Raw genomic sequence first — 18996 nt, 5'->3', positions numbered from 1 at the left:
CAAGGTCAAGACCACACTCTGTAATTGATTCAGGAGTTCCTCAAAGTGCATCCCTCCACCGCCCTATTACCTCCTCAGTGGAAAATATCAGTGTCCCATCAGGCAGAACACAGCTTGGATGGTTGAAACTTCCCCTCCTGAGGTGGCAATCATTTTCCAGAAACACTTTGGTGGAATAGAAAGTCCTTCTCCATGTCTTCTCCAAAAGACTCCCACACCCAATATTTTGCCTCTTATAATGAAATGACATGATGAACAGTGCTAATTATAGTACCCTGCAACTGTAAAAGAAGTCCTCCGAGATAACATATCCCGGAAGGACTCCTTCTTCAGTCGGACGGCTTCCCTGACCACTGGTGTCCACCACGGTACCCCGATTCAGGTGCCACCACCCCTTGAGGCACCTAAGATGGAAAAAGACCACAGGACTCCAGACAAGAAGCTTCAGCAATGGAAACTTTGAACATTGATTGGTCGGGTTCAACACCCCCAGCCTCCACAGGGATGTGCTCAGTGTGTCCGGAGAAGTGAGTTGAAAGTCTAAACCGGACAGGGGCCTCCTTATGGCTGGTCCCAATTTACCCCATATATCCCGTTTGGGCTAACCAGGTCTGTCCAGAGTCTTCCCCACCCCTGACCCAACTCACCACCAGATGGTGATCTTTAGATAATAAGCTCTGTGTTTCTTCAATGTTTGTCAAGTTTACGGCCTCAGATCAGATGAATCCAAACAAAATCCATAATTGACCATCCTAGGGTGCTCTGGTACCTACCTTATGAGCATCCCATGTTCGAACATGGTGTCCTTTATAGACAATCCATGACTAGCACAGAAGTCCAACAACAAACAACCACTATTGGTTTTAGATCAGGAAGGTGGGATTCCTCCCAATCACTATTTCACAGATGTCTCCATCATTGCCCAGGGGTGCGTTGAGTCCCCCAGCAGAACAATTGATCCCCAGTCTGGAGCCCCATACCACAGGACTCCAGTCAAGGTCCCAAGAAGGCGAATACTGAACTCCTGTTTGGTGCATATGCAGTAAAACAACAGTCTGGTTTTCCCCCACCGTGTGGTTAAAATCAGGTCTGTGCCCACATCTGATTAAAAGTTTTCATGACCTTTTTAAAGTATCCAACACTCATCTCCTCAGCCAAGGGGGGCTAAAAGTATCCCCTTGTCATCTTTGCGCCTCACACCCTGGGCAACTTAATTAGAATGGATGTCAACCCCTATCCAGGAGAAATGGTTCCAGAACCGAGACTGTGCGTGCATAAGCCCCACCAGATCTAACGGTGCGCTCCACCTATGTGCACCAGTTTCTGCTCCTTCCCCCCAGAGATTTTGCTCACCCCAGAGCCTCCAAACCTGCCGCCCGGGTCTGGTCATAACATAAGTTATGTCAGGACATTCCACAGATAGTGGTCAAGACCACACTCTGTAATTGACGAAACCCAACAATTCCCACAACAGCATACATTTGGGGCGACAGCTATAAGGAAAAATATCTTTGTAACAGGCAAAAACTGAAACTGGCTCGTGGTGGGCAATCATCTGACACGACCAGTTGGAATAGAAAGAGAGAGAGAGAGATACAGAAATAAGACTCACAGGTATAATGAAATGACATGATGAACAGTGCTAATTATAGTAACAGTAAAGGTAAAAGAACTTTTACTTATAAAAGTTGTTGTAGTAGTGCACGGCATAGCAGGGCCTTCAAGCGGGACCACGGCAGCAGCTGCTACCCCGATTCAGGTGCCACCACAATCCAAGAATTCTGAGTTTGGAAAAAGCACAAGGACTCCAGACAAGAAGCTCAGTTACTTACATGCATTGATTCGTCATGATCACACACAGATGGAGAGGAGGAGGAGAGAGGAGGAGGAGAGAGGTGCTCAGTGTGTCATAAGAAGTCCCCCGACAGTCTAAACCTTTTGCAGCATTTCTTAGGGCTGGTCCATTATCTTGGCGTTAAAGCATATATCCCGAATTAACATAAGTCAGAGATTCCTTTCAGTACTGCTAAAGGCCAGGGCAACGCCAACCAGAGTAGCTATGTTTATCTTTAGATAATAAACTTTGGAGGTGTTTGGGGTAATGTTTGTCTGAGTTTACTATAAGGAACTTGTAGTTTATCCAAACAAGGTCCATAAAGCCATCCTGCATTGCTCACAGCTTCTACCTACACTTCAGTGGATCATGCTTCTGCCTTACCTTTAAGCTATTACTTGTTGAACTTGCGTGGACCATGTTTCTGCCCTATTCCAGTTTTGCTCACTCACGCAAACTCTATACAAGTTACTAAGACCTTAATGCTTGAAGGTGGGATTCAATGACAACCAGTATAACAAAGATGACAGCCTGCCCACATCATTTGTGTAGGGGGGCCCCAGATTTGAAGGGGAAATGAAACGCCACAACAACAGGATGGTTGTGGTTAGGAAAAGAATAACAAGGAAAGGAACTGCAACCTCCCTGCGCGGACTTTCGCCTTATCAATACTACTCGCTACCGTCATCGTTCCGTGATCACAAAATATGCTTCCCATTGAAATAAATTGCTTTAAAATTCGTAATCGGCACACGAAAACAACAACATTTAACGTGATTCAATAACGTGACCATATCACGAACTTCCATGAGACCAGGCTGGGGCAGAAATGTGGTGAACACAATGATCCTGCATAGCTCAAAGGGTCTACGTATATGTACTTATGTAGACCACGTTTCTGCCCTATTCCTGCTTTGCTCACCTATGCAAACTCTATAAAAATTAGTAAGACCTCAAAGCTTGAAAGTGTAAATCAAAGACAACCACTATCATAAAGATAACAATCTGCACACTGCACTTGAGTAGGGGGCATCCAGATTTGAACTGGGGACCTCTTGAGCTGCAGTCAAAAGCTCTACCACTAATATTACTAATAATAATTAGTAATATTAATTAATATTAAAAATATTTCAACTCTAAGGGTAGAAATACGGTCCACACAAAGATCCTGCATAACTCAAATCGTTGACGTATGTGTACTTACATGGATCATGTTTCTGCCCTAGCCCAATTTTGCTCACCTACACAAACTCCCAACTAGTATTTATAATGTCAGATCATAACAGAAGTTGTCTCAGGACATTTTAGAGCTTTTTTAAGAAGTCACTGGAGATGGGGTCTACGTGTAACATCTTAACTGAAGTAGAAAAATTAATTGGTGAAGGTAAAAAGCAGTCCAAATATATTTCAAGGTTTACATCTGTTCCTGTGTTTGAAGATAAATCGGTACATGTTGAGACCAGGAGGTGACGTACTTTTACCTCTAATAGCGTTCAAAAATAAATACATGTTTAGTATAACACAGCTCAATAGAGCTTTGACTATCTGGCAGCCTGGCTAGAGTGCTGAAATTAAACCTTGTGTTGTTCTTATTTTCCTCTGGTAATGATGAGTAATAGGCTGCTCTGGCATTTTTTGAGGGCCTTGCTATAAACCCTCAGACTGTCTTGACTCTAAACAACATTCTTCCAGATTGGTTGAACTTTCAAGTTTCCGCAAGGCTTGTTTTAATTTGAAGCATCAGAGTCCAGTGTTGTTTGCAGCTGGCCCAAAGCACTGTATATAACATGATCAATTAAGGACGGACTAACAGGGTCCTCTGTTATATTGAAGCATGGCATTGAATTAAATGCTAATGGACTGACTTCCTTAAATTTAGCTACATGATTATTAGATAGAAATCTACTGTTCGAACTTTTATCTAATGGCGTATAGTCGTGTAATAAGAATTTTAAAGTTATTAAAAATGTCTTGATAATAAAAGATTCTGTAGAAATACTATAAACTCTTTAATTTTGATTTCCCCTACAATAATTACTTTGTCGGATTTAAGGGCTAAACTTAATAAAGAAAAGTCAGATAAACATTCAGAGTACGGACTATAACAAATAGAATTGGCTGTAATTTATTCTCAAGTTTTACTCAATTCTGAGATCATGAAAGTACATATTATTCATTCTGTCAGTGCAACAGCTTCCTATTTCAGTGTAAAATTCTCCAATGATGGTATAGGGTCTACTGTGTGTATTTACGATTCCTCCTCATTAAATGACAAAATATCTAATGTTTCCATGCCCTTTAGAACGTTCTAAACATCCTGGTTAGAATTAACACTGACATTACAGCTTCATGCAAGATTTGATTGGCTTCATCGATACAGGGTCTCCATCTACTTATATGAATATTACATGGTATTCTGTTGAATGCAACTTGGGCCGCTATTATGAAAACAAAACATATTAATGTATTCCTTTTGGTTTCTGATTTTCTTCTCAAATAGGAAATATGTTGTTGTAGCAGACAAAAGAAAATGCAATTTAATATCTGTTGGACATTAGGACAGAAATCTAATCAGCAGCGCTACTTCAACAAGAGTTCAGTTTTGTGATGTTCAAATATAAGACAGAAGACACCCTGTCTGTCCATTGAGTGCATATTGATTTCCTTTACGGAGTGACAGAGGTGGGGACTTCTCAGTCCAAGTGCAGATGGTCTGCAGTGTAACCTTACTCTGATTAATACCACAATTTGGCCCTGCCAATCAAATACGCTGATTATATTATGACAGAGTTTCTGTCACAAAACTAACACATGGCACCCCACCTCCATCCTGGAGCAACCCCCCACCCCATCTCTTAATGGATGGCTCTCAGGGGACTGGCCCCATTAAACCCCATTATCTGGATAGAGAGAGGATGAGGAGCAGAGGCATTGATCTGTCCGAATGGACACATCTTATATCACACACAGAAATGGTGTGTCAGAGGAGCCTGGTCACGACAATTTGTTAAGTCATTTTGAGTGATATCACAACGCGTTTATTTAGCTTTTTGGCTGTTATTTCACACTATGTAGTCAGACCGGGTTTTCAACCATTAACCCATCCATGGCAATATTACACACTCAGAGCTACTACTCTGGAAGTGAAGCTACATAATATAACAACGCACCGTTCATGTGACAATTGGTTACGTGACAGTGAAGTTTAGCCGTCAATTGTCAGTTAAGTTAAACGTTAATTACATTTAAAGGGTAACTTCATGTTTTTTAACCTGGACCCGGTTTTCCTTTGTTTTTGTGTGTGGCAATGAGAGTGGCCTATGACACCCGAGAAACTAAAAATGTCCGACAACGCCACTTGGGATAGGCCCAAGACCTTTAAAAAGCAAACAGGTCCGTTCTCAAAATCAGGGGGTCAGAGACAATCAAGTAATTATAAAAATATACAATTGTATTTAGTTAAATATTCTTTTAAAATAGCAATATGTTTTCGGTTAGAAATGAGTAAGTAAGTAATGATATTAGAAAAATAAACAAAACACAATTTAAATCAATAAACCATCATGCATAATGAAAAGAAAGGAAAAACATCAAAACAAAATCAACCAAAAATAACAAGAACAAAAAACCAACATGCAATATGTAAACAGTTAATACAATATATCCAAATCGCTTTTGTACTAGTATCCAGGAAACTTTTGCCAGACTCCAGAACAGTTTTACCGGAACCCAGAACACTTTTGCCGGAATCCAGAACAGCATCAGTGGGTTGAAGAAAGCCCTGGGGAGTACTGGCCCTTTAATTAGTGGTGGCACCACAATAGCCCCACAGCAGCATGTATGAGGCTGCAGCCCGGTCCAGCTGAAGAAGACAGAAAAAGAACAAGTCTACACACATGCTTAAATAGAGCCCCCACCTGTTCCCAATCAAAGGGGATGAGCCCCAGGTGTGCTGGTGCGCACTCCTGTGCACAGGTAAGAGGGAGGGGCAAACCTCATCCTGTCACATGTGTAAGTGACTGATGGGAACAACAATCTTTGAAATTAGTCCAGTATGAAGTGCAAATGCTGTGACCAGCTGTTGCGAACCAGACTGCAATGTAACCCTATAGGGCAAATAGGATGCTTGTCGCATTGCCTGTCAAACTGCCGGTTAGGCGCATGGCTCATAAAGGGTTGTACTTAGTGTCTTAATTAATCATAGGTGTATTTTGGGCAAAACATGCAATAAACCAATCAGAGTGTCATCTCTCATTCCCTTTAAAAGCCAGGCAGGTTTGTACCTTGGCACATTGCTATTATGATGGCAGATTTGCTGAGCAGGAAGGAGAGATTTTCAGGAGAAGAAACTGATCTGCTTGTGCGTGAAGTGAAAGTTTGCGAGCAGATATATCATAATACTATTTATCATATCTATTTATTTGCTATTTAAACAACGTGGGTGCTGGACAGGAAATTGACAACTGCGTCGGTCTTGAACGAGCAAAGACACTTGCTTTGGGCTTTGTGCTGCGCTGCGCCGGGTGCAAAATAGGGCTCTATAGTGTCCAGAGGAAGTTTCAGAGCGAGAGCATCAAAGTGACCGTAGAAATTCAGTAAAACTAAACTCCTGTGAGTGGCGTCCTTCTGCCTGTCCCAAGCTTACTGACTGCCTGCGCATGGTGCACGAGGAGAGGGAGGGACCCGCGCTGTTGGCAGAAGAGCCATGGACTGCATAACTCATGCATGGGAATGAATTAAAATATAACATATTTGAATATATTTCTTGTTTTCCCCTGATAGTTCGAATAAGCCGCTAAATGTGTCGCAAGTCCCATCTCAGAAGTCGCTAAGGCGGCATGCTGGAAAGTGAAATTCCAATATCTTGCTAGCTCTAGCTCTGGACATGTTCCATCAGAGAATACTGTGTTGTTGGTCTATAGGAGGATAAAATATTTTAATTTTTACTTAGTTTGATATAGGAAATTGTAGAAGCTGTTAAAGGCTGCTTCATGCTCATGTTTATGTGTGTGCATGCTATGTTAGAACTAGGGATGCACCAATCCAACTTTTTCAGTCCCCATACCGATACTGATGCCAGGGCTTGTGTATCTGTCAATACCCGATACCGATCCGATACTGTTGCTGAATTAATAATAAACTGTATACCTTCCACCTTATACCTTCCTTCCAACATGTGGAAGAGACTAAATGCACCAGACTTTCCTAACTAAGACAAAATAAAATAGATACAATGTATTGAATTCTTATTTATTTATTTAAAAAACAATTGTGCATTCAAATCGAAAATATAATGTAATCAAACTTCTTAAAATAAATTTAAATAAATAACAATAATAGGCCTTCAATAATGGACCACCTTTATAGGTTTATAATGGCTTATTCTACTGTTAGGAGTACATAGAATATCACAAAAACATGTTATTGTCATCTTGTTTACTAAAAGCTTTGATTACTAAAGGGTTTGGCTCCACGACATTATACAATAAGTTATAACTTTATATGAAGGAGAATCCATGAAACAGTTACAGAAGCTAAACTATTTTTATTGTGCAAATTGCAAAGTAGTAAAATAAACTCAAATCAAATGAATAGCCTACACATACGAACAACTTCAACATTGTTTCCCTTTCAAAACAAAATAGTTGTAAGCTAGTTGTATAAACACTGCCTTGGCCACAGGTAAGTTAGGTTGTTGTAGTGTGGTTGTAGTGGGCGACTGAACGGAGCTCTGCTGTCAGCCTCCTTCGGTGATTGAATAATGTTAACAGGTTGTCGGACGTATTGCAGCGAGGCAAGACATCTTAAATCCAGTGTTTTAATCATTGCTCTGAACCCGTCTTTCTCAATGGTCCGTAGCGGTACCGTAGGGGGATTGCCTTCATAATGTTGCTCCGCTGCATACTTGAAGTGACATGTCTTTAACGTTAGCACAGTAACGTTAGCACGGTAACGTTAACACGGCCGAGTAACGTTAGAGCAACGGGCAACAACAGTGGCTAAAATATGTCCGATTTTTTAGAAACAAAAAACTTCGGAACCACAGACGGCTCGTCTCTTGAGCACACGTTGTTATGGTGTAACTCCGGTCTTTCCTCTTCATAGCTAACTTTCTTCTTGGTTCTTCAATGTGCAGTACCAACCAGAGCCTCTCCCAGCTTAACAGACTGTTATGCTACCTGGCTAGCTTGTCTAGCGGCTATAATGTTACCCAGCATGCCGTTGGGCGGTGTACATTTGTAAATGTAAAATTATTAGTGTTAGAAACTGTTTAAGTCACAAATTGTTATATGCTATGGTGTTTTATCCTTTTAAAGATAGTTAGTTGTGGGTTATTAATTGTTTTGTTATAAAGTTACTACCATGAGTGAGAAGGGTACGCAGTTAACAGGGGTCCCGGTGCTGCGACGAAGAGAAAAAAAACAAAACTGGATCGATCCTAATATCGGATGGTGCACCCCTAGTTAGAACCCGTGTGGAAAAGAGTTTCACTGATTTGGGCATTCTCTCAATAAGCAAGCGGAATGGATTTGATAACGAAGCACTGACACTGGTCCAGAAAGTCATGTCTAAAACCAATAATTTTAAAAAGTGGGTTAGACTTGTCCCCTCTCACATAATGCCTCTGACACACATGCTAAATATATGTAAGCACATAATGTAATCTGAAAACTGCTGCCCTGATTAAAAAAACAATGCAACTGATCTCAGCTGGTATTGTGTCTGTAATGGAGTGGAATGGATGGAATAATGGAATAAAAACACTAACTTTTTAACATAATTGTGTGTGCAGCAGTGCCCCCTTTTGGCTAACCAGCAGCAGTAGCTTTAGTTTAAGTTTCACTTTCAGTTGTAAATTTTCATCAGAAGTCAAGTGACTGTGCTGCAGAGCAGAGTGCCAGTGCAGTTCTCTCCTGCTGCATTTTTTTTTCCTATATTTTTGCCTTACTATTTGTAAGTACTGTATATATTACTAAAAAATGTTAAAAGGAATTGTACTTGGCATATCTTTGGTTTATTGGCGTTTTCTAATGTCCAATCACTAAATTGATAGTTAGCATGGCTATTAGTTATGACTCAGCATTTTCTGTTGCTATAAGTTGTGGGTTTGTACTATACTTTAAGTATCTGTATTGGTTTGATGTCATTTCTGTTTTTTGCTCTTTGTTACAGTTTTACAGCATAAAACAATAAGGAAAGTAAAATGTATTCGTCGAATCCTAAGAAAAGTTATGCCTTGTGTTTTTTGGAGAACTTTACACAGTTAGCTAACTGTCTAGCTTTGAAGAAGCAACTCATTGCAAGGACAGTATATATATATATATATATATATATATATATATATATATATATATATATATATATATATATATATATATATATATATATATATATATATGTATATATATATGTATATATATATATATGTATATATATATATATATATGTATATATATACATAAATGTCGTTACAGTATATATATATATATATATATATATATATATATATATATATATATATATATATATATATATATATATGTATATATATAGTAAAATGTAGCACCTAAACTACCATTATTGTGTTTGGAAACACTTGAACAGAGAAACTCTTTAATGCACACCGATGCTCTAACTTCATCCACACTAACTGACTTCACTTTCTTGCTCTGTGACTGCATGGGAGTACTGCTCCCAAATGAGCTTCTGAGATTCACATCCTAAACTCTTGGGGATGAAAGAAAGAACGAGCAGAGGCAACACATTATCGGTGGAGAAGTGAAGAGGAGACATTCAATTCAATTCAATTCAATTTTATTTATAGTATCAAATCATAACATAGGTTATCTCGAGACACTTTACAGATAGAGTAGGTTAGACCACACTCTATAATTTACAAAGCCCCAACAATTCCAACAATTCCAGTAATTCCCTCAAGAGCAAGCAGTGCGACAGTGGCGAAGAAAAACTCCGTCTTGGGAAGAAACCTCGGACAGACCCAGGCTCTTGGTAGGCGGTGTCTGACGGGCCGGTTGGGGGTGTGATGAACAGTGGCAATAGTAGTCACGTTAATAATGGAACAGTGACTGGATGTAGCGGGAAGCTGCAGGGTTCAGCAGGAAGCATGACATTGCAGGGCACCGCTGAGCTCGGCAGGGAGTGCAGCAGGACCACGGCGACAGCTGGAACCAGGATCTTGGTGCCAACGTTCTCCAAGGAAATACGCTGGGGGAAAAAACATAAGGACTCCGGGGAGTAAACTCCCCAGAAGCTAGGATTAATAACAAGCATTTCTGGGATGGGATACACACAAATAGTAATAGTAATAGTAATAGTAATAGAAAGGGAGAGGAGAGAGCAGCTCAGTGTGTCAAAGGAAGGAAGGAAGTCCCCTGGCAGTCTAGAACTATAACAGCGTAACTATAACAGCGTAACTAAGAGAGACAGGTCATAAGGAGAGGTAGCTAGACATGAGAGTAGGGGGAGAAGTCACCTACGATGGCAGGCCTGAGGTGTGATGAAAGAGAAAGACTCATCAAGGGGATGATATTGGAGGCTAGGTGGTGCTGGATCATTCTTTGCTCTTTAAAGGAAGATGTTTCTTTGAGCTCTGAACAGCTTAAAATTGTAATGACAGTTGGTAATGAATATGTCACTGTCACCATAAGATCCTGCTTGATGGTATAGCTCCCTGTGGAAGAGCTGTTGATGAAATGGAGCTTTAATTTAAATCAGCATTGAGGTAACAGGTAACATTACTTGTAGATTAGTTGACAATATCACTGATGTGTTATTGTTATTGCAGGCTGAACTGAATTCTATAAAATGTCAATCAAAGGCAGATTTAAAAACTTCTAAATTATTTGAGAGTGATTCATTTAATAATTCTTTCTATTGACATTTGAGCATCATCTCCCTGTTAATCCCTGTCGTTTATTTCATTTCTGAATTGTGAAGCACTTTGTAAAGCCAGTTTCAACATGAGTGCTATGAGTGACGTTTAATTATGCTGATGACTGAGATTTAACTGTAATAATGGTGTGCAGAAACACAATGGGACACTACAAAGAGCCACAGCGTAATGACAGCTGCTCTAGCACTGTTGGAGAACCTTGCCGATGCAACACAGTCTGTCAAACTAATCTTTTTTTATGATCACATAAATAGAGCTAGATTGTCACACCCAGCTTCTGCTCGTAGGTCATGTCTTTATTTTTCTTTCGCATTCATCTCTTAGTTTGCTCATTTCCTGTTTTATTTTGATACTCACTGTTTGTTTCTGTTTTATTTCAATTTCCTTTCAGGTCTTTTGGTGCGTTCATGCCACCTGGAAATATCAGGGACCACCCCCGTGATTATGTTGTTTTTCCGACTGCCAGCGTTCACATGGTCGGGATGCGTGTTCTTCTTCTTCTGTTATATTGGCATTTGGCATAACAACTTGTTGCATGACTGCCACCAACTGTTGGGGCGTAGCCTGGAGCATCAGAGGCCTATACTACGAATCAAGGTCAATGTGCCCTGGACTTCTTTCAGTTATCCGGCTTCACTAACCCTAACAACCACGGTCCCGCATAAGCTGTGTCACAACGGTGGTTATCAACTAGTTCAATCAACCCAGGGTTTCCCAATCCAGCGATGTTTGCACAGCAGCAAACTATAATTCTACATAAATATGAAGAACACAGACACGGTTTTGCAGGCAAAACGCAATACAGTCGCTGCTCCCTAAAACAGGAGGAAAGCTGGCAAAAAAAATAGGCGACGCTGTAAATGCGTAAATCACAATGCTTATCACTATCACTTATCAGTCAGGCACAAGATCTGACCATAATTACGCTTGTGCTTTCCCTAAACTGCCGTTGCTTTAGCCTATTATTTCAGTTGCAACCCTGGCAGTGGAAGCGATCGTGAGAGCAAATAAAACATATAAAAACATAATTCAAACCGATGTGCACATTGACAACACACAGCTCAAGAAGCCGACAAATGTAATTCCCTCCCATTAAAATCTATATATTTCATAAAAATACCCATCAGCGAATGTTAATGGGGTTGTCGGTCTCTAAATGTTTTAACTTTTATGAGCGCACCCATCTCTCCCCCTCTCTCCCCCTCTCCCTCTCTCTCTCTCTCTCCCTCTCTCTTTCTCTCGCACCGAGCTCCGCCTGATCTTCTATAAGAACAGTGACGTCGTTATCAATCGAGTATTGATTGGTCAGTAGGCGGTGCTTTTACACCAGTTGATCTCCAACTTAACCTGCTCCCAACCAGGTTAGGCATTCAGAATAAGTTACCACGGCGATTGAACCCGGTAACAAGTGATCCACCTTCGTGATACAGAAAACCCTGGGTTGAACCTGAAGTTACCTCATACTTTCTTATGCGAGCATACAAACAGCACATGGACAGGTGTTTGTTTGTGTTATCTGCAGGACAACGAACGGGAAAGGACACGGCTAAGGTGTTGTTTTTTTATACATAGGCCTATTCATGAATAATTTGAAACATGTTATGTCTGTGTTTCTTGGCAGAGGCGTTTGTCCACAATAAACAGTTTATTGTCATTTAAATATTTTCAGTGAACCAAAGTCGCCTACATCAAACGTCAGTTGTCAACAAGGCGTCGCCAACTGGGAAACTCTGTTAGCAAAATCTCGCCCGAGTTTCCCACCTCTGATTCCCACAGGAAGTGACGTGAATTTTCACTGGGAAAAATGTTTTTCCGATGCCCATAAACCGCCTTCTTTGATCACCTGCCCCGCCCTAATGTCCTGCACCTGGGTTTAATTGTGCCCCACCTCCCTCATGTTGTATATACACTCCTTTTGTTCAGTGCTAGTTCGTCTTGTACCCTTGTGTCTTGCTTTCCAGCCTTTTTTCCTGTGTCCCTAGTTAGTAGCCTAATTGTGCAGACCATTCTGCCTTTTTTTTTTTACCAAAGTATCTGCCTAGTGTTTTGGATACTGTCGTCTCATTTACCTTTTTGACTGCTGCCTGTTTTTAGACCCGGCCTCTGCCTTGTGTTCTGTGGAAACCTTTGCTTAATCTTTGTTCTGCAACAGTGGACATCACATATTAATTGTTGCAGCCCTAATACACATACAAACTAGAAGATGACAAAGGAATTGTCAAAGTATTGCACCACAATATCATCCTTGATATCAGCTTTGTACCTGTTAAGTCACCTGAGGATGGGGAAGGGAGGATCTCACTCCAGTGTTATGGATTCAGAGAGTGAGGTTGATAAAGTGGGTCTCATGCCCCATGCATCCAGCCACTCATTTGCAGAATGACAGTTCCTTATTAGCAGTTAATCCTGTTAGCCTCTTGACCCCATGCAAAGGACACCTCCCCAGGGAGAGTGGACCAACAAGATTCCATCTTTTACTTACAACAGAATAACCTGACCAATGACCCTTGTTTGCTTCATGTAATAAAAGCCATTGATTTTGTATTTTGGAGGAATACATCTAATTTAGCTCAGGCCTTTCTGTGAATACTGCAAGTCATGTCATATGCCATTCAAAGCTCTACAGTCATATTTGTTTGGACTTCATTCGTCTTTGTGGCATCAACCGCAGAGTGACTGAAATGTCAAATATTACTTCTGTTAAAATAAATGAAAGCTGTTCTGAGTGGAAATGAAGACTTTGAATCTATAATGCAGCAATATGTTGCCACTGCTGGAGCACAGTACACTGAACAAACATGCCTTGTGAGCATTGATTAGCAGATTCAATTTAAGGAGATGATCAACAATACAATACAATACAATACAAAGCAGATCTGGGAAAAATCTAAAAAAACATGTTTTAAAGGTGTTTTATTTTGTAAATGCCTAAATGCAATGTATGTTCAAATGCATATACAATATGAGTTCAATATTATTTAAAGGTTAATTCCAGAACATTTCCATAAATGTATTAATTAATTTGATGGTTGCACTATGATGGATCTGCAGTGATGCAACTTTTTAAATTTGCTTTAAAACTGAAACTTTATTTTTCTGAGATTAAAGAATTAAAAATGAAGCCTGTCTAAAGTCTGTGGGCAGAGTCAGTCACAAAACAAACCCAGCGTAAGCGTGCTGTAGTGTTTCCATCTTGTTTGTGGGTTCCATAAAATGCAGTTAGCATTGTTGTCAGGTGGAAAGCTAGTGAGGGATCACGTCCTTGTCACTGCACTTGTGACCAACCTACTGGTTGGTCACTCAGGGTTACAATTCAATGTAAATCAATGTACATAACTCCAGCTACATATACAGGGTCTGGAACAGTTTCCAATGAAACAAAGATCTTACATATTTTGGTACTGCCGCCCAGTGGCACTGTTCTGGTTAAAGGAATGTGTGAAAAAAAAAAAAAAAAAGTATGGAGGTAAGCATGATCATCGACCCTGGGGAAAATATTTATTTTTAACAAAAACATGGTGAATAACTAAAATGTAATGATTTAAACCTGTACTTTGGTTCAGAAGCCGCACCCTAAATGCCAACAAATGACTGAGGAAAAAAAAACATTTGCTGCGAGTGCTATCAGGTATTTTCCTCCATACATACAGTATTTGGCAAAGCAAATTAGTAGTAAATGTATGTTGTAGGAGAATGGGTTGCCAAAGTTATGTAGTGTGTTTTTTGTGAGGGAGTAACCAGAACATTACACAGCTGTCTATATTTTTGCCTCAATTTTTTTGCCTTTGTCTAAGACATCCGTAAGGGGCACTCAGTGTTATTGGCATGCCTCTCCACCTCTCCACCATGTGTCAACAACAATAATAAAGATCACACAAATAATAATAATAATAATAATAATAATAATAATAATAATAATAATAATAATAATAGCAGGTTTTGTAGGTTTTTGTGGCAATAATCGTAGAAGGTGAACTCAAAACAAAGCATTCGCTGGCCAAAGTCATGAACGCTAATTAACATGCCCCCTCTGCATTCAAAACAAAGCCAAAGTGACAGCGGCTGTAATGAAACGTACGATGTGAATGATTAATAAAGATCACTTAAAGGCTCCCCCCTCAATTAATAAAATATTTGCTTGTTTTACCCTCCACCCCCTACTGTGCCTGTTCTCCTCCAGCCCCTCCATCCTGTCCCAGCTAGACAGCTAGCACACAGTGAAATTCCCTGCTGGGACTCAGTGTTTGGGCTGGATGTCTGCTCAGTGAGGCACTGCTAGCCATGCGGCACGAGGAGGTCGACAGATGGATGGAGGAGGGGGTGTGAGTGGAGGGATTGGAAAGTAGGGTGGGCGGAAGAAAGGGTAGTGATTTTACTTTTTAAAGGCCAGAGCCTTCCTCACCCTCTGTGGCTCTCAGCCCCTAGCCCATTAGATCCAACTGAAGATGTAAATCTTCAAAAACAGTTCACAGATTTATAGTCTCATTTAAAGTAAAGCTCAGTAATTTTCTAAAGGAATCACATGGCAGATAAACCAATTTGTTTTCACTGTCGTTAACATTGCCAGATAGGGCATTTGTGTTGCATTCATGTAGTGTCTGAATAATCGGAAAACTTCCTGACTGGGACAATTCACAATGCATTAACAGGGTACCCCCAGGATTCTTTAAGTTATATTTAAGACATTTTGAATACCACCTTGGATGAAATTCAGTGCCAACTTCACAACCATATCATGAATATGGATAATAAAAAATAAAAACTTGTGCATTATGAGGTGTTACATTAAGTTCCACCTTGGCTAGTTAAGATAATATATAATGTAATAAAATATGCCAATGTAAATGCCAATTGCTTCAGTGATTGTTTCATCCCGTTCTGCTTTATGCATCTAAAGGCTGCTAGAAAGCAGCGGGGATGAAGGTTCGGGTCAAGAGCGTAAAGAAAAACACTGACATAAACTGTACCTGTACTGTCGTATAACATCAAGTAACACCAAACGGAGTAAATTGTAAAGTCACAAACATACAAAGCATTTATTTATGACGTTACAGTATTTATTTAATCCTACCAAAGGACACAAAATAATTTAAGACCTTTGTAAACAAAATGTAATACTTTGTGAACGAAAATGTAAGAGTTTTAAGGCTTTATTTTTAAAATGTCAAATTGAAGACTTTTTCAAGAAGATAGAATGCCTTGGCAGAGGTCTGCGCTCTCCGAGTACCCTTGTGTTTTTGTTAATTCAGTTTGGGGTTTTGAACTGTTGGGCAGACCAAAAGAAAATGAACTCATGATGGGCATTTGTTGTTGTTGTTTTTTACAGTAAACAATTCAATTAATTGAAAAATGTGATTAATCAATAATGTTACTCTTTGTTGCTGGCTTATTGTTTTCATTTGTAGTGGTTTGGTAGGAACCGCTAAAAACACAACAACCTTGCCGTCTTCTTCTCCCGACTGAACAACTTTATTGGCTTGGAATTACAGCAACAATTGTTAAACAAACTCCAAACTCACGGTCCTCTCTTTCTGATATACAGCCCCCTCCCTCTCTTGGCTTAAAATAACTTAGTGTTGTCGGCTACGGCCGCTGAACAGGCTACACGTTGTAAACAGGGGTGGCCCACTTGCCTGGTCCTCCGGTAACGTTAGCAGTTAGCAGGGTTAGCAGGGTTAGCATGGCGGCATTAGCCAGGATCAGTCAGGATCACTTAACTGGTTGTGTCTCAATTGTTTTTGCGAGTAACCAACTCGAGTACTCTAGCTATATAATTCAATGTGAGTTAGCCTGGAGCTAATGCTTACCTGTTCAGGAGTAAATTAGCCAACTCGGCGTCCTTTGGGGCTCTAAGCTGTCTCCATCTTTCAAATACATTTTAATATTGTTACGTCGTTGGGAGTAACGTTTTACAAGAATAAAGCAATTACAGTAATGTAATCCTTTTTGCTGTAACGCAGTAATATAACACATTTCTAATTAAATTTCGGTAATATTATACCTGTTACAATCTCAGTTACATGAGTTACAACGCATTTTAACGCAACATTTAGTGGTGTTTTTTTTATTTCTTCACAGGAAAAAAAAAGCTGTGAGCATTATTTCCTGTTGCTGTATTTGATGGTTGAGATCACTGCAGAGACGGATACATTTGCGAGATGGAATTTATTTTCAGGAGTTATTACACTGCGTTGAAGTGAGCTGTCCCGTCACTGTTCCTGGTCAGAGCCAGAACCAGAGACGGTACGGACAACATCTGTGTCCCAACAGGTGACATTATGTCAGCGCGGACAGCAGTGTGTCCGAGCCGCTGACATACGGTATATAAACATGTTGGGAATTAATGTGTAGGCTTGCTACACATAAATACCATCGCATTTTATCAGCCGTGGAAAGTAACAATGCCATATTTCAATACAACTGTAATGTACTTTTAATTATTTTCATTTTCTCCTACTTTCCTATTGTACGTTTTACTTCTCTATTTGTATAGCTTTAGTTACTTTACATTTTCGTATTAATTATACAAAATATTATGAATAATCTATGATGTATTAAAGTGGATAAAGAAGAGACTTTATTGATCCGGTGGTGAAATTCACAAGCTACCTGCCAAGTCAAACTTCTGCTGTTATTTTGGTGAAAGTAACTCAAAAGTAATGCAAAAGTAGTGTAAAGCATTACAATTCTCAGATAGTAATATTGTAATATAACAAATTACTCTCAAATGACAGTAACTAGTAATCTGTAATGTTTGGAAGTAACTTTCCCAACACTGCCGGTAACGCAACTCTTAGAAACATGCCGTTATTTATTTTTTTAGGACGGGTTGAATCTATCTCCGTTGATCCTGTACTTTTGTTTGCTGTTTTCACAGCTGTAGCACGCCGGTGGCCCGGCTTGACTGTCAAACTGGGCAGTTGATAGCAACACACATTCCAGAACACAAACAGAAATTCCGTCACAGAACGGAAATATCAAAAGGAGAAAATACTGGCATTAGCTATTAGTTGTCAGAAAAGATAGTATTTCAACTTAGCATATTTCCTTAATATCTGAGGATGCATTGGGGTCATTTTGGGATTTATTACAGTAAATATATTACATGTTGGACCTTTATCTTTCATCGCCCCATAACGCTCACTTTTTCTTGCCTAAACTGAACCGTAATGACAGGCAGCTCGCGGTGCCCTGTACCCGGCTCATACTCACCTATTCTTGAGTAACAGAACCACCAACAATGACCAGCAGCTCGCGGTGCTCTGTACCCGGCTCACAGTCACTTATTCTCGAGTAACAGAAACACTAACAATGACCGGCAGCTTGCGGTGCTCTGTACCCGGCTCACAGTCACCTATTCTCGGGTAACTGAACCACCAACTGTCGCTGACCTGACGGAGCACTATGCTGAGCATCGTAGCCGGTGCCGCAGAGCTCTCTAGTAGCTAAATACATCTACTTACTGTCGCTGACTCAACAAGCTGTGACAGAGGTCTGTAGCCGGCATCCCAAAGCTCTTTAGCAGCTTAAACAGCTAGCATCTGCCGCTCTGTAGCACCCAGCTCTATAGTCGATGTCACGTGACTAGCCAGCGGTCTCCTGGTTTTCGTATGATGTCATATGTTTTAGTGTGCATAACTTTTCGTATAATATCCTACAAACCTGTTCATGAGAATGCGTTGTACAATTATATCATTAAATTTGCATAGGTTAAATTCACTTAACACACATTTTCATTTCCATCAAGAGTGCACATTAGACAACAGACACTTTGTGTTAAGTCCTCCATAGTTTAGAATTGTCCCTTTTATAAGTTATTATGCTGTATAGTGCTGAAATATCAACACTGTCTATGTATTTAGGAGTGATGAGAATGAACCCCACTGATTATATTATACTCCAGCTGGGATCATTTTTACTGAACTAAGGCATAGTAAAACTTAATTATTCATAATTTATTTACTTATTTATCAGCGCCCAGGAATAGCCTCCAGGGCCCCTGAAGGTCCACTGAGGCCATGTCTCACTGACTCAGACCTGTTTGTTTTAGGCTAGATGCATTATATTTTGCACTGCATACAATATTTATATTGATTCTCCTTTCATTCCATTGTGAGGAAATAAAACTAAGTCATAGACAAGTTATACTGATGCAAACTGTTAGCTCCGCCAAGGAAGGTATGTTTACAGTTTGGTTTGTCTGTTTGTTTGTTGGTTTGAATATCTCAGCAGGATTACTAAAAAACTA

Source organism: Perca flavescens, chromosome 4 (genome assembly GCF_004354835.1).
Source record: "Perca flavescens isolate YP-PL-M2 chromosome 4, PFLA_1.0, whole genome shotgun sequence".
Lineage (NCBI taxonomy): Eukaryota > Metazoa > Chordata > Actinopteri > Perciformes > Percidae > Perca > Perca flavescens.
This window is presented reverse-complemented; position numbering follows the sequence as displayed.